Source organism: Macrobrachium rosenbergii, chromosome 16 (assembly GCF_040412425.1).
Source record: "Macrobrachium rosenbergii isolate ZJJX-2024 chromosome 16, ASM4041242v1, whole genome shotgun sequence".
Taxonomy (NCBI): domain Eukaryota; kingdom Metazoa; phylum Arthropoda; class Malacostraca; order Decapoda; family Palaemonidae; genus Macrobrachium; species Macrobrachium rosenbergii.
The window spans coordinates 18,663,726-18,680,512 of record NC_089756.1 but is presented as its reverse complement, the minus strand read 5'-3'; the positions used below and the strand labels follow the sequence as shown (position 1 = coordinate 18,680,512).

The following is a 16,787-nucleotide window of genomic DNA, read 5'->3' as shown; positions in this document are numbered from 1 at the left end:
GCAAAAACGGCTGGCTGGAGTCTTCCGAAAAATTACCGAATATATATTAATTTCATGTGTATCAACAGTAATGGTCACTGAAGCAACTGTGTTGCTTAAAAATATAGCTAGGACAGTTAAAGGGTTGCATCTTACCTAACCTACCCTAAGGCACTAGGTCGTTGCCTGGTCGACCCTTCCATGTCAGCTGACCCCAAGCTCTATGAAAGTCAGTGAAAAATGTGGGGATGCATCCCAACACAATTTACCTCAGGGTCATGTGGCCCTTTGTAAGTCCAAATATTGTAGTACTGAGTACCCTAACCGTACTTTGCACACCAGGTTTTAACAGGAAAGGGGCCACCTCATTCCCCCCCCCCACTGCCGTAACATTGCATACCAGGTCCTATAAGGCAAAGGACCATCTCCCCCCCCCTCCGTAATATTGCACAGAACATATTTAAGTAATTGACTCCTTCTGCCAAGGTTTGATTAGCGAACCCACTCTCAGCAGGGTTTGCTATTCTTTACAAGATTATTGGGTTCGTTATTCTTTACATGGGAATAATTGGGTTCGCTGTTCTAGACATGACCACTTCAGTACCAGACATTTGATCCCCCAGGAGCTAGTGCTAAACAAGGCAAAATACATTTGACCCCCCCCCCCCCAGGGCTAGTACTAAACACGGTGAAACAGTGTAGATGAATCACTGTTTCACCGTGTTTAGTACTAGCCCTCATGTGGAATTGGAGTTCAGACCAGAAAGGGTTGGCCATTCTTTACATGGGGATCATAGGGTTCGCTGTTCTTGACATGGAGATGTTGGGTTCGCTAATCTTGACATGATCCGTTGTTTTATATGTTTTAGATTACTGTATGAGATATATTGCAAGGCGGCCAGTGTTCAACAGAAGAAACTCATGAAAACTCTGAGGAGTCCAAAAATATCCTAGTTCTTTTTCTTCAGAATTTTTCTTCAGCAGGGTTCACTATTCTTTACAAGAAGATTATTGGGTTCATTATTCTTTACATGGGAATAATTGGGTTTGCTGTTCTAGAGATGACCACTTCGGTACCAGACATTTGATCCCCAGGAGCTAGTACTAAACAAGGCGAAATACATTTGACTCCCCCCCCTGGGGCTAGTACTAACACGACGAAACAGTGTAGATGAATCACTGTTTCGCTATGTTTAGTACTAGCCCTCGTGGAATTGGAGTTCAGACCAGAAAGGGTTGGCCATTCTTTACATGGGGATCATAGGGTTTGCTGTTCTTGACATGGTGATGTTGGGTTCACTAATCTTGACATGATCCGTTGTTTTATATGTTTTAGATTACTGTATAAGATGTATTACAAGGCAGCCAGTGTTCAACAGAAGAAACTCATGAAAACTCTGAGGACTCCAAAAATATCCAAGTTCTTTTTCTTCGGGATTTATGAGGTTTTATTTGGTTGAAGATGGTAGGTAATTATTACATGGCCAGTGCCAAAGAACTTATGGAACAAACACCATCAAAACAGTAACAGTGGACTTGGAAAATATTTTAGGCCTTTATATATTTTTTGGGAAAACCCACCTCTTTAATGACCTACCCCGTAGAGTTTAGTCCCAGTGGAATAACTTCCAGAATCATCGGTCATTTGATGTTATAAAATTAAATTCACTGTTGGATAGGAAATAAAGTATTATGGCACTTCCTCCAAGTGTAAGAGGTTAATCTCAACTGTTGTAAGTTTTTTATTTTAGACTTTTGATTTTATTAAGAGTTTGGTAATGCAGTGGACTGTCTGAGAATATCGTGAAAAAATTGCCCATTACCTTTTCCTTTAACTTCTCTCTTTGCAGGCTGATTTTTGTTTGAAGCCCTCTCTGCTGATTGAGGATTATTTGTGTTTGTTTATCAACTGGTCATTATACAGTTAAAGTGGATTAATTCATTAAATAAGTACCTGCAGTTAATGTTTTCTTATAGGGAAAAATGCAGTGGTTTCTTTTATTGTATATAAATGGTATGGAAGTATTGATTCCTTTTTAATTTATTTATTTATATAAAAGATTTTTCTTGCTCTTCTGTCAAACGTTGCAAGTTTTTCAAGGACCTATTTGTTGCAGTGTTCAAAAGGAATTCTTCATTGATAATGAAAACCTGTCACCTTTGTGGTAGGTACCATTGCCATTGCTGCTGCTGACCTCTGCTGCTGCTCCTTGAGAGTTTTTTTTTTTTAATAGATTTATCAATCTAAAGCCCCAGATGAGAGCACCACATACGGCTTGGCTTTGGCAGCATTCTGTTTTCTGTAGCTGCATTGCGTTCTGCCATATGCTGTTGAAGCATGACCTGTTTGCTCTTCCACCTAGCTGTCTAACGTTAACTACATATTGCTTCAGTTCCAACACTCTTTTCAGCACTAGTGGGAAGCGCAAGAGGTATTGGAGTTTTATAAACAGTACCAAGATCATTTTAGGTGCTGCATATATAGAAAAGACATTCTGTTTGGAGATTTGAAACTCAGGACCCAAAGCATAATGATTGTAGACTTGCCTTTGCTAGAATTCAGAAATTCAAATTTATTTGCAATCTTTTTTATTATAACAGTTTTGGGAACATCCTACTTACCACCATCATCAACAGTTTTGTGTCAGATTTGCCCTTTGTAGGGAAATGTGAACTGAGTTCTCTGCATTGTGCACACACTACCTGAAATTCCATCTTCCCCAGGCTTTGTTTGTTTCCATGATTGTACTGGTTTTGGACGTCATCACTCTTTGGAATTAGAACGCTTTAAAAATTTTGGGGGGGAAGGACACCTGCCTCCTCTAATGCTCATCTCTGATTCATGATTGTCATTGATTTTTTATAACTTGGACACTTTACAGTAAAGTGAATTACTTCATTGAGCTCTTGTGGCGAATGTTTACTTATTTTGTCTTTAAATTGCGTGGAAATATTGTCCCACCTTTTTTTTTCTCTGTTTGCCCTAGGTATGACTGTGTTAGCTCTGAATTCATAGTCACAGTTGTATGTAGGGAGAAATGCAAAGGAATGAGTAGTACATATGTGTTTTTATCTTTTCATTCACCCTTCTGTTCCGAGTGATGTTTTTATGGTGTTTGTGAACTGATTGATTTAATTGCTGAACCTTACAACTTTTTTTATATAGACCATTGACTTTTTCATATGATTAGATTGAACAAACCATTGATAAGAGAGAGAGAGAGAGAGAGAGAGAGAGAGAGAGACTGAAAGCAATTATTTGGATTACATACAGACTTGCATACAATAATGTAGGATAATGTGCTCTCTTTGTTACCAAGTCTGTTGAGGCTGCCTTTAGATTTCCTCAAGTTTTTGCTAAATATGGTTTACAATTTATATACCACAGTTTTATTCTACATCATCCTCATAATCTATAAGACCAAGATATTTCTTTTGTAACACTGAATTTAGTACAAAATTTTATTTTTTTAAAGAAGAAATGGCTTATGAGTGATCTGAGTGTTAGATCCTGTCATATTTTTTGATGTTTACACCTTATGTTTTATGAATGTATTTTAATTGAAGATTTTCCTCTATGAATGTATTTTAACTGAAGATTTTCCTCTATGAATGTATTTTAACTGAAGACCTTTGTCCAACAGATGTAAAATGGAAAGAAAACAGTTAAAGATGGTTGCATTCTCGTGTGGTTTATGTTCGGACAGTGAGGTCACCCTGTCAGAGGTTGGGATTCCAGAATATACCTGAAAGAATGAAAAAAGTTGTGAAAATTTGTTTCTGAAGAGGCAACAGCTTCACTCTTTCTACAGTCCTCACTGAATCCGTCTAGACTTTTGGATGTTTTCATTGAAATGGTTGCTGAACCACAGCTAGACCCATCTTCTTTCATGCCAGTAAGTCTTCTTGATTTGTAACCTTGCAAAGTAAGCCATTTTATCCCTTAATGCATGTGTAGTGACCCTGTGAATGCCTCTGCAAGGTGGTCGACATTCATGTAAAGTTCTTTCATATGATTTTAGGATGGCAATTTGGTAAGTTATAGTAAATAGTGGTGAACTTTATCAAATTTATACAGTCTCAAAGTCAATGTCCAGAGAATTGATAAAGCAATGGAATTTAAACTGTCAAAACATGAAGCTTCCCTTGAAGACTTCTAACCCACTTTTGTGTTAATTGGTAAGAAAGCTGCTGATAAATCACCACCACATCTTGTTATATTTAGGAAAATCTTGTTAGACCACCATTTTCATAATTAGTAGTTACGGTCGGAAGTAATTTATTTTGTATCTCAGGATATAAAAAATCAGTGAATTTTAAGGTACTGTAGTTAAGAGCTGCTTATGTATAAATTGTATTTTTATAGGAGCACAAGTAAATAGCATTAATTTTAGTTCCTAAGAAATAGAAGATATACTCTCGAATTTTCTAATATTTAGAATTATCCATCATGTTGCATGATGTTGAACAAAGGAACTTATAGCTTTTGGTCATCCAGGTACATGAATACATACATATGTAATAATATGAGGTAAGTTTGAGGTACAATAATTGATTAGACAATAAAGTGTTCCATTGGAGATGTGTACATAGAAGTCACTCAGAAGAAAAGCTCTTTTGAGTATTATTAAGGTGAATGTTGTCATTCTCACCAGCTATACAGAACAGATGCCTGAGTATAACCATGTGTGGTGAGATTCGTAGGTACTTGTTGGTCATACTAAGTTGTCTGTGATTTGTATTAATTGTATGTCCTATGTGACCCTGTAACATAAGTCTGATTAGTGTTGTCATGTAATTATCATGAATTCGTTTGTATGCTTTGTCTTGGAAAATAGTTGGAAGGATGCTCAGATAATGTTTGAAGTGTAACCCTGCCCCTTCATTGTATGGGTTGTTGCAAAATGAATGTTTCTCAGTAGTCCCCTGATTTGGGGTATTAGAAGCATGTTCTTATGATTTATGTTCGTGGAGCTTAGTCACTGGTCTTATTGCTCAAGTACTTGAATTCTTACAACCTAAGTTCTTAAGATGGTCTAATGAAAGATCCCATGCTTTCTATGGCTGACAAAGATCTTAGCAACTCATCTGATTATCAGCTGTAGTGATCCCTCACTTTTTTGCGGGGATAGGTTCCAGAACCCACTGTGAAAATGCAAAGTCCGCGGAAATACAAAGTCCGCGGAAATGCAAAGTCCGCGGAAATGCAAAATCCCCTCTCAAAATGCATACAACTGCTTATAACATCCAAATACCCTGTAAGGATGGTATAGAGTGACATACTGGCTTGGTGTTGTCTGGTTTATTGGTGGTTCCTTACTGAATGAATGTACGTTGTTGTTTTAGATTTAGCTGGCCTTGTGCCAGCACGGGCTCTTGCTTCTAGAGCAGCCCGTAAAACGAATGTACAGAATCTTCGAAGTTGTTATTGGCTGGTGCGAGCCGCAAAGTAGTTTCAGCACACAGAGAGGGAAAAACAGAGGTAATGTTTCGGACATCTGTGTTTGTCGGCAGACAAACAGATGGCGATTGTGAGAGACATAATAAACGCAAAATGATAAAACATATATCAATTTAAAGGCCCGGAAATTCCACATATGGCCAATTGTATAAGATTCGAGACAGATTAATGAATACAGTGCAGTAGCATAATACTGTGTATGCGAAATGGCGAGATTTTTGGCGTCTTCACAAACAGAAACATACATACAGTTTGATACAGAAGATTCGGTGGAACATTATGAGTACATGATTGGAATAGGCTACTTGCATGGCAGCGCAAGTAGTGGTGATTGTACATGAATCGAGACAACAATGGTTAGGGAGAAACAAGACGGAAATATTGTATGGTAGAAGTCGCGTTCCTTGAGAGAGAGAAAACGGGATGCTCTTGTTTTTGTCTTTCTTTCCTCCGATGGATGACGCACGCACACGTGCGCTTGAAAGACCTCGATGCGGTCTCTTACAACCCCATACCCCTTGAACTAAAACGCTTATAACTGTCTATTTTAAAAGTTCACTGCCTAATTTAGTAGTTCAAACAAAAATATACCTTAAATTATCAAACTAAAACAATTTAATATCAATTCAAACGAAAATACTCCCCAAACCATCATCCCAGAACACCGTGAGTCATCCTAGATTAGTACCCTTTTACAATGTTACTCTTTTGTATTTACGCCCCTTAAAATGCTTATAACAATGATATACTAATTTCAGAACATTAATGTTAATGTAAACACAGCAAAATATCTATAAAATGTTTGATACAAACTAAAATCTGTAATACAAATTAAATAAATCCGTCTTACAAAACATATGACAACTAATCAAGTTACCCCTGTATACATAAGCATAGCCGTTTTCTTTCATGGTTTTGAAGGCGTCCCGTTTTCTTTATGTATTGGTAAAAACAATTAAAATTATCACTGTTTCACCTTTTTTTATATAGAAAAACCCTGTTTATTCACTAATTACTGTATTTTTCTTATTGTGTTCGTGACTAAATACAGATTTTTATGATAAAAATGTATCTATTAAGCTCATTCTTGGTTTGGCCCCACACTGAACATAACAGATTCTCTCTCTCTCTCTCTCTCTCTCTCTCTCTCTCTCTCTCTCTCTCTCTCTCTCTCTCTCTCTCTCTCTCTCTCTCTCTCTCTCTCTCTCTCTCTCAGGGTAATGTAAGATGTATTTGAAATGATATTACGGTAAAGTGCTTTTGGATGATAGAGCATATTGTACAATATTTAAAATATTCACTAATTATTTTCATTTTATTTTCCAGTCTGCTTTTACTGAAAAATAAAGTGAAAATAATTAGCGAATATTTTAAATATTGTACAATACGCTCTATCATCCAAAAACACTTTACAGTAATATAATTTCAAATACATCTTGCATTACCCTCTGAGAGAGAAAGAGAGAGAGAGAATCGTACACCTATTATTCTTAGTCTGGGGCCCAACCGGGAATGAGCTTAACAGATACACTGTAAATCGTGATAAGTACTGTAAATAATTTTTATCATAAAGATCAGTATTTAATCACGAACACGATATGAAAAAATACAGTAATTAGTATAACTGAATCACGAAAATATGGAACGTGATGAATATATAAATAAAGATAAAATCCACGAAGGAAACGGAAACACTGGAGCGCTGCTAAGTAAAGGACTAGTGTCGAAAGGCCTCGCAGCACTCCAGTGTTTCCGTTTCCTTCGTGGATTTTATCTTTATTTACAGTAATTAGTGAATAGATAGTGTTGCTCTATGAAAAAATGTGAATTAGTAGTGATAATTTTAGATATACAGTCCATAGAAAAAAATCTGCCGATTGGTGGAACTTCCCGCAGAAAAGTGAAAGATATATTCCACAAAAATCTACGACAAAATAAAGTGTGGAAAAGTGAAGCATGAAAAAGCGGAGTAGCAATGTATTTCCTCCTAGAAAGTTGTCTAAGCAAATTAGTGGAGAACATTTTAAACTGAAGACTAACATAGTACCTAAAGAAGAACAATATAATCACCTCATTTTGGATCACAGGAAAAGTATATGTATACTGGACCCATTATGTCACTTAAAGACCATATTTTTACAGGATTTGCAAGCAGATGAGTAATTATTGCCATATTCTTTGATGTAATCAAAAAGTATAATAGTACTTGGAGACACACTATTTTCAAAATGCTGCACAGTGGTATTGGAGGCTGATGGATAGCATATACATCACCATACTCTGTCACCTGTAGGCTTGAAAATTGTATCCCAGAAAGGAGTGTTTTAAGTAGCACTTTTATCTCTTAAAAATTAACATTACAAATCAGAGTGAGGGATGAGCTGGCTACATTAGAAACGGCAGGAAACCTGTGTCATGCCCAATTTGTTCGTAACATTGCCATAACAAAAATAGATAGCTGCCTTGTCTGTAGGTTTCTAATTTTATGCAGATAAAAAAAAATCAGGGATACTTTATTAATATATTACTATAGATTTAGCCAAAGTGTGAAAGTCGCAAGTTGAATCTTTGTGACATGACTTGAAATCAAAGGTAAAAGCATTCTAAACCTGATAAAAGTTATCACATACAACTTTTTGGGAGCTGACAGGCCAGCCCTTAAGTTCATGTAAAAAGATGCAAGTAAGTCACTGGCTGACAAAATATTTTCCATTCAAAATTAGATGAAGAAAATGTATTTACATGCAGACTTTCACTGCTTCTCCCATGGAGAGCCAAGAGAGTGTTTGAGCCTGTATATGTAGACATGACATATCCTCCAATACTTGAACTTCCTCATCCTTAGATTATGTGAAAAGTACAAATCTGACCAAACTTCCTTTTTCCTAGAGTTATGCATATGCAGTTACTAAGTATAAATATCATAAGTTATGCACAGTAAGCATGTAAGACATAAAAGCTTGCACTGGACACTTTGTTCAGATAACTCTAGATCTCTTTGGTATAGGATTCGCTGCAGCATGGTATTATGTAACAGGCGAGTTTCTTTTGACCTACTGCATTTGTTATCACAGCAGAACTGTGTGCAGTGTGGTCTGCATTGATTAGTGTAAAAAATGTGCCGCCACAGAAATTTATAATTTCTGGTGCTTGGGCTTGTTAGTGTAGTCCTCATACTAATTCCTAGAAAACCTTTCGCTCAACAGATTGAATTGTGTAATTTTCGTTAACAAAAAGCCCTACATCTTGTTTTGTTCTGGCACTGGTCCTACTTGTTTGGAAAGAAAGCCCTCAAAGAAACTGTCAGAATCATTATCAAAATATTTTGATATATCCATTTACAGTACAGTATAGAGTTTTTAAGAAATTTACGTATCTACTACATCAGTGATGTGGTTTCTTCATCCCCAAATCATTGAACAAGAGGTGGAACTGATATATGAAATGTGTCGCAGCACATTTTTGCTGTATGTTCATTGCCACTAAAGGTTACATGTGATTATACCAAGTGCAAAATGAGACATGGTGCTAATTTAAAAAAAATTGCACAAGAATAGTTCCATTCACATGGCCCCACTGCTATTTAAATTTTAGAGAACTTGTATTTTCCTTCTTCAGTTTCAGTCCTTCATTTCTCCCTCTAACCGGAAAAAAAACATTCTAATATATTAGATAAGTATTAGAGTATCAGTTTGAAACTGCCAATACTCATAGATAGTGTGTCTCCTGATTAAATGAACAAAATAAAGCATATAATACAATATTTTGAAACAACTTCTCAAGAAATAGGAAAATATCTTTTCAGAGTTCAGAAGAGAAAGAAAATAACTTTTGAATAAAGGCCTAAGGTCATATACAGCCAATTGAAAGCGCTTGCCAAAACAATACCCAGATGATTACTGTCTTTGTACAGAATAACTAAATAATGTAAATACAGTTTTTCATGTTTGTAGTTATTGTAAATAGAGTGCTTGGAGTTGAGCACGACTAACATACTAAAAGTGACTTAAAGCCATCTTAAGCAGTCAACTCCTTTTGAAAAGTAATTATAATGTATGGAAATCATATGGCATTTGCAAATCAGCAAATCATTCTAAACCAATATTTGATTGAATTCCTTTACTGAAAAAACCAATATTTTATTGATTTCCTTTACTGAAAAGTATTTCAAAATTATGAAAGACTATCAGGAAAAAAAAATGTTACAAATGCATCAGCTCGTTCACCAAAGCAGAAATTTTATGGAATATTTTAGTTTTAGTTGTGAGATATCTGATTTCATGAGGATTTTGCAAAACAAAATTAGCATTTGTTGAAAACTCCACAACATGAAAATTTTTTGGTTATCAATTTATTCAGAGATTTGCCAGTGTTGCAGCTGACCTGAATATATCATTACTTTGAAGTTTGTTCATGAAACTTACCTGTCAGATATATATATAGCTGTATTCTCTGTTAGTCCGACAGAATTTCAAAACTTACGACACACGCAGTGGGAGATCAGGTGGTTAGTACCCATTCCCGCCGCTGGGAGGCGGGTATCAGGAACCATTCCCATTTTCTATTCAGATTTTCTCTGTCGCCGGTACTGTCAACACTTGTTTTCAGTACCTCCGTCTTGGATTTCGGATAAAACTTGATTGTCACTTGAGTATTTGTTTGATTTTGGTTTTGACTTGGACTTGTGGCTAGGCATACGCTATTGTGGATTGTTTTGGATTTGGCTTTGTTTTTTCCTGGGAGTAAGATGTCTGAATCTAGTTCTTCTAGTTATCGAGTTTGCCGTGTGCAAGACTGTAAGGTGAGGCTACCGAAAATTTCGGTAGATCCTCACACTGTATGCTCGGGTTGTAGAGGACATGTTTGTTTGTTGAATGACCGATGCAAGGAGTGTGAATCTTTGTCTGATGCTAGTTGGAGGACTTATGATTCTTATGTGAGAAAGCTAGAGCGAGATAGGCTCAGGAGGTCTTCCTCCAGAAGTGGTAGGAGTCAGGGTAGTGTGTTTTCACCTGTTAACCCTCCTGTAGACGTAGCTCTTCCCAACCCTGTGGTGTTGCCCCTAACCCTGGGGTTGTGTCTGCGGATGGTGATGCCCTGGCGATTATTATGTCTTCCATTCGTACCTTGGAAGCTAATATGCTCGCTCTTCAAAGTGCTGTGAAGTGCAGTGATAGTGTCCGTCCCCCTAGTGTTGTGGAGGGGGCGTCAGATCGGCCGTATAACGCCTCTAGGTCTAGACCTCTGTCGGACTCCCAGGACTCAGGAGTGGGCAAGTCGAAAGCCGCAAGAGGGTTACGCGGACCCCCACCGATCTGGCGTCCCTTCGGCATGTCCTGATGACGCTTCCCAGGCTGCCAAGGATCGTGCACGGGCACGAATCGCCAAGGATTGCTTCTCTTCCCCCGATTCCTCCTCCCCGCGTCGGGAATGGAAATCTCGGGATTCTCGCCCTTTGAAGAGAAGCTTCAAAGAAGGGGACGCTTCACGTCCCTTTTCTCGTGACGCTCTTCGCTCTTCTCCGGAGGATTTTGACGCCATCCCACCGCAGAAGAGGACCAGGACGTCATCGGACGATGACGCTTTTGAGCGCTCCGCTCGCTCCAGAAAGAAGGCTGTTGCTTCCCCTGTGAGAAGCAAGAAGGCGTCCCCTCGCCCCTCTTCTTCTCATAGGATCAGTCCTTCTCCTGAGGTAGAATCTTCTCCTACTCGTAAGCTGCTCCTTGGCATGCAGGAGCAATTGGCTTCTTTAATGGCCCAGAAGGAGACCGATGCGTGTCGTCGTCGGAAGGATTCCCGGCTGCCGATCAAGAGGTCTAAACCTTCCCCTTCTCCTTCTCCTCGTTCGTCGTCGTCTCATGCTTCGCCGCCCGCTAGAAGTCCTGTTGCTCAACGTTTTACTGGTCTTGGCAGGGATCGCAATTTCCCGCTTTCTGATACGCTTCACGCTGCCAGGCTTGACGCCCCTCGTTTCGACGACCCTCTTGTTTCTCGTCATGACGCTTCTCATGCTGCTAAGCGTGACGCTTCTCATGCTGCTAAGCGTGACGCTTCTCATGCTGCTAAGCGTGACGCTTCTCATGCTGCTCGGCAGGACGCCTCCCTTGCTGCTCGACATGACGCCTCCCTTGCTGCTCGTCATGACGCCTCCCTGGCTGCTCGTCAGGACGCCTCCCTTGCAGTTCGTCAAGACGCCTCCCTTGCTGCTCGGCACGACGCCTTTCTTGCTGCGAGGCATGACGCCTCCCTCGCTGCTCGCTCTCACCAGGACTCTCGTCGGATCGTTCGTCAAGAAGCTCGTCGGGATTCTCGTCAGGACGCTCGTCGAGACTCTCATTTTGATTCTTCTGCTCGTGACTTTCGTGACTCCTCTCGGACTTCTTCCAAGCAGAAGTCCCTTTTGCATGTTGGTCTGCAAGGACTTCGTCCTTCCGGTTCTTCTCCTGCCCCTTCCGTTGCTCCTGTGGAAGAAGGAGAGCTTTCTTGCGCTTCGGATCCTGCAGTTGAGGATCAGTCCTCTTCTTCTTCAGCTTCTGCAGACTACCAAGTCTTAACTAGGCTGCTGAAAGACTTGTTTGGGGACAAGTTTCAACCCTCTGCTCCTCGCCCTCCCCCCTCGCAGCTAACCTCGTCTAAGTCACAAAAGTCTTCTGGTTTTGTGAAGATGGCTACGTCTCTCTCTACGAAGAGGGCCTTTAGCAAGGTTCAAGAGTGGATGGACTCCAGGAAGGCTCAGTGCAAGACTTCTTTCGCCCTACCTCCATCAAGATTGAGTGGAAAAGCAGGAATTTGGTACGAGACAGGAGAGGAGGTTGGTTGGAGAGTTCCTTCCTCTTCCAAGGGGATTTTGCCAGCCTTGTGGACGCTCCCAGAAGGTCTCTCCTTTCTTCAGCAAAGGTGTCCTGGTCTTTATCTGAGATTGATCACCATCTGAAAGGCCTTTTCAGGTCCTTAGAAGTTTTTAACTTTTGGACTGGTGCCTGGGAGTCTTGGACTTGCAGGCTCGTAGCCCTGACTCCATTAGCCTGGGAGACTTGTTTAGTGTCCTATCCGGTATGGACAAGGCGGTTAGGGATGGCTCCGAAGAACTGGCTGCCCATTTCTGTGCGGGGCTTTTAAAGAAGAGAGCCATTTACTGCAACTTCACGGCGAAGTCGGTCTCTCCTACTCAGAAGGCAGAATTGTTGTTCGCTCCGCTTTCTAGCCATCTTTTTCCCCAACCCTTAGTCAAGGATATGGCCTCCACATTGCAAGAGAAGGCTACTCAGGACCTCCTGGCCCAGTCTTCTAGACGTCCTGCAGCCCCTTCGACTTCTTCCCTTGGACAGACTTCCAAGATTCAGAAGCCCTTTCGTGGAAGACCTTCCTCTAGATCGTCCTTTCGAGGCAGAGGTCCCTCAAGAGGTAGAGCCCCTTCTAAGACCAGGGGCAAGAAATGACTCCGTAGACCTTCAGACACCGGTAGGAGCCAGGCTCCTTTCTTTTGCAAAAGCCTGGAGAGAGAGAGGGACGGACAGCTGGTCCCTCCAAGTCATCGAAAAGGGATACAAGATCCCATTCCTCGTATTGCCTCCATTGAGTACGTTTCCCATAGATCTGTCGCCATCCTATCATCAGGAGAAACAACAAATTCTCTTCAACCTGCTCGATCAAATGCTCGAGAAGAGAGCTGTGGAGCAAGTCTCGGATTTACAATCCCCGGGCTTTTACAACAGGCTGTTTCTGGTTCCGAAGCAGTCAGGGGGTTGGAGACCAGTTCTGGACGTCAGCAAGTTGAACCATTTCGTTCTGAAGGAAAAGTTCGTAATGGAGACGTCCCAGTCGGTCATGGGAGCCCTAAGACCAGGCGACTGGATGGTTTCTCTCGATCTCCAGGACGCCTATTTTCACGTCCCTATACATCCTCTATCGAGGAAATACCTGAGATTTGTCCTGCGGGGACAGGTATTCCAGTTCAGGGCCCTTTGCTTCGGGCTCAGCACAGCTCCTATGGTTTTCACGATCTTGATGAGGAATGTTGCGAGATGGCTTCCTTGGAGGAATAAGAATCTCCCTTTATTTGGACGATTGGCTCATTCGAGCCTCGTCAATGACAAGGTGTCTGGAGGATCTCCACGACTTTGACCTTGACGAAGTCCCTGGGACTTCTGGTGAATTTCGAAAAGTCCCATCTGACCCCGTCTCAGTCCATCGTTTATCTGGGGATTCAGATGGATTCAGTGGCTTTTCGAGCATTTCCGTCTCAAGAAAGACAACTTCAGTGTTTAGAAAAAGTTTCAGCCTTCCTGAGGAAAGAAACATGCTCGGTGAGGGAATGGATGAGTCTGCTGGGGACCATTTCATCACTGGAGAAGTTTGTTTCCCTGGGGAGACTGCACCTCAGACCGCTTCAATTCTTCCTTGCAGAGAACTGGCACGACAAGGAGAATCTGGAAGCTTCTCTGAGTATCTCGCCAAAGGTAAAGAATCACCTTGGTGGTGGCTCGATCCATCGAAGTTGGCAGAAGGCCTTTCTCTTCAACTTCAGAACCCCGACCTAGTGTTGTTTTTCGGCGCGTCCATTTCGGGGTGGGGAGCAACACTGGGAGGGAAGAAGTGTCGGGCACCTGGAGGGAACAGGTGTCCTGGCACATAAACCTCAAAGAATTGGGGGCGATTCAGTTGGCCCTTCTTTTCTTCGAGGAGCGAGTCTCGAACCGAGTTGTCCAGATCAACTCGGACAACACCACGGCCCTTTCATACCTCAAGAAACGGGGGAACTCACTCTCGGTCCCTGTTCGCCTTAGCAAAGGACATTCTTCTGTGGGCACAGGCCCGAAATATTACGATCCTCACGAGGTTTGTTGCAGGCGTAGAGAACGTCCGTGCGGATCTTCTAAGTCGGCAGCGACAACTGCTCCCCGACCGAATGGATCCTACACCAAGAGGTGTGTCAAGGACTGTGGAAGCTTTGGGGACGTCCCTTGGTAGATCTCTTCGCAACCTCCAAGACGAAGAGACTTCCTCTTTACTGCTCCCCTGTTCTCGACCCAGGAGCTCTCAGTGGACGCTCTTCTTTGGGATTGGTCGGGATGGACGTGTATGCCTTTCCTCCGTACAAAATCATCGGAGAAGTCATCAGAAAGTTTGTGTCGTCGGAAGGGACGAGGATGACGTTGATCGCCCCATTTTGGCCTTCGAGGGAATGGTTCACAGAGGTCATGTCCTTCCTAGTAGACTTTCCGAGATTTCTGCCCATGAGAGTCGATCTACTCAGACAACCCCACTTCGAGAGGTACCACAAAAACCTCCCCGCTCTGTGTCTGACTGCATTCAGACTATCGAGAAGCTGGCCAGAGCGGAGGTTTTTCTAGACCAGTGGCGAAAGCTATTGCCAGAGCGAGAAGACTCTCTTCCAGCAATTTGTACCAATCGAAGTGGACCGTCTTTAGGAGATGGTGTAGAAAGAAGGGCATTTCCTCCACCACGACCTCTGTGAGCCAGATAGCAGACTTCCTCTTATTTCTGAGGAGTGATGTGAAACTTGCAGTCTCGACTATAAAGGGTATAGAAGCATGCTATCATCTGTTTTTAGGCATAGAGACTTGATCTGTCTAACAACAGAGACCTTCACGATCTCTTCAGATCCTTGAAACCTCGAAGGTGCCCGGCTAAGGACTCCTTCTTGGAATTTGGATGTTGTGCTTGGTTCCTAATGTCCAGTTCGTTTGAGCCTCTTCGTTCTGCGTCATTGAGGAACATTACTAGGAAGACTATTTTTTTCTAACCGCTCTAGCTACGGCAAAGAGGGTTAGTGAACTGCAAGCCTTTAGTAGGCATATAGGCTTTAAAGGGCATAACTCGGTTTGTTCTTTAAGCCCTTCCTTTTTAGCGAAAAATGAAAGCCCGTCTAACCCTTGGCCCAAGAGCTTCGAAATCAAGGGTATGGCTGAAATCCTTATTCAAGAGCCAGAGAGAGTCCTTTGCCCTGTTAGGGCTCTCAAAGTCTACTTAGACAAGACGAAGGAAAGTCGAGGTCCCTCAGATAGTTTATGGTGTTCCGTAAAGAGACCGGACTTACCTATGTCAAAGAATGCTCTGGCTTTCTTTCTGAGAGATACGATTAAAGAAGCCCATTCATGCTGTCAAGACTCTGATTTTAAACTTCTGAAAGTCAATGCTCACGAGGTGAGGGCGGTTGCGACTTCAGTGGCTTTTCAGAAAAATATGTCACTCAGTAACATTCTGGGTGCCACATTTTGGCGGAGCAACTCTGTGTTCGCTTCACACTACCTGAGAGATGTGAAGACGACATATGAGAACTGCTTCTCGCTAGGACCATACGTTTCATGCAGATACTTTCCTGGGGCAGGGGATGACACTCATCCTATCCTATAGAAAATGGTTGGATAGTGTTTTTTATGGTTGTTGGGTCGACTGCCTGTGGCGGACTTCCCAATCATTAGCTTTAGTTGCGTTATCCTAACTTAGTTAGGCTTGGTCAGGTGGTTGGTTTTTGCTTCGTTTGCCCTCATTGTATGGTCAATATGGTCTTGTCACATTGTGGTCACGCCCCCGTTGACAGATCATCTAGAACTCACCAGCTATACAGGTCACACCCTTGCTGGAGACTCTAGTTAAGCAGAAGCGGACTTGGGTGACAGTAATCACGAAGTCAGCTATGCTAACAGGTAAGGAACCAAAATATCTTTCACCTACTTGTAGTGTGTTTTTTCCAAATCCTATTCTGTCTGTACCCACCTCCAATGGTGGTATTCAGCTATATATATATCTGACAGGTAAGTTTCATGAACAAAATGATATTTTAATGATAAAGTTTGTTCATACTTACCTGGCAGATATATATATTCATAGTGCCCGCCCACCTCCCCTCAGGAGACAGTGGCACTAGAAAATCTGAATAGAAAATGGGAATGGTTCCTGATACCCGCCTCCCAGCGGCGGGAATGGGTACTAACCACCTGATCTCCCACTGCGTGTGTCGTAAGTTTTGAAATTCTGTCGGACTAACAGAGAATACAGCTATATATATATCTGCCAGGTAAGTATGAACAAACTTTATTTTATCATTAAAATATCATATTCATGGAGAGTAGGCCAAAAGTGCAAGGCATCAGATGAAATTTTGGAGTGAAAACTATATTGTGAGAAAACGCATTTGGTTTTACTGTGCTTTTGTTGCCGGCGGAAGTTGCATACAGATTAAGCAACAGATCTTAATTATTGAACACTCAAAGATATGCTCTATTTGCTTGTACTTACGGAAGGTTAGGAATGATCACACACATTATATCTTTTTATTATTTACTGTCGAAGATGGAGGTCAGTTACTGTCAGTTTTCGTTTC

At 41.5% G+C, this 16,787-nt stretch overlaps 1 long non-coding RNA gene across 2 annotated transcripts in view; it reads left to right on the top strand.

The window, feature by feature from the left end:
• The window catches only part of LOC136847141 (uncharacterized), a 68,786-nt gene that overhangs the window by 2,166 nt on the left and 49,833 nt on the right, over positions 1 to 16,787 (top strand). For both annotated transcript variants that reach the window (XR_010855630.1, XR_010855631.1), the window contains exon 2: positions 3,624 to 3,875. This is a non-coding gene — a long non-coding RNA (uncharacterized lncRNA). The remainder of the gene's footprint in view (positions 1 to 3,623; positions 3,876 to 16,787) is intronic.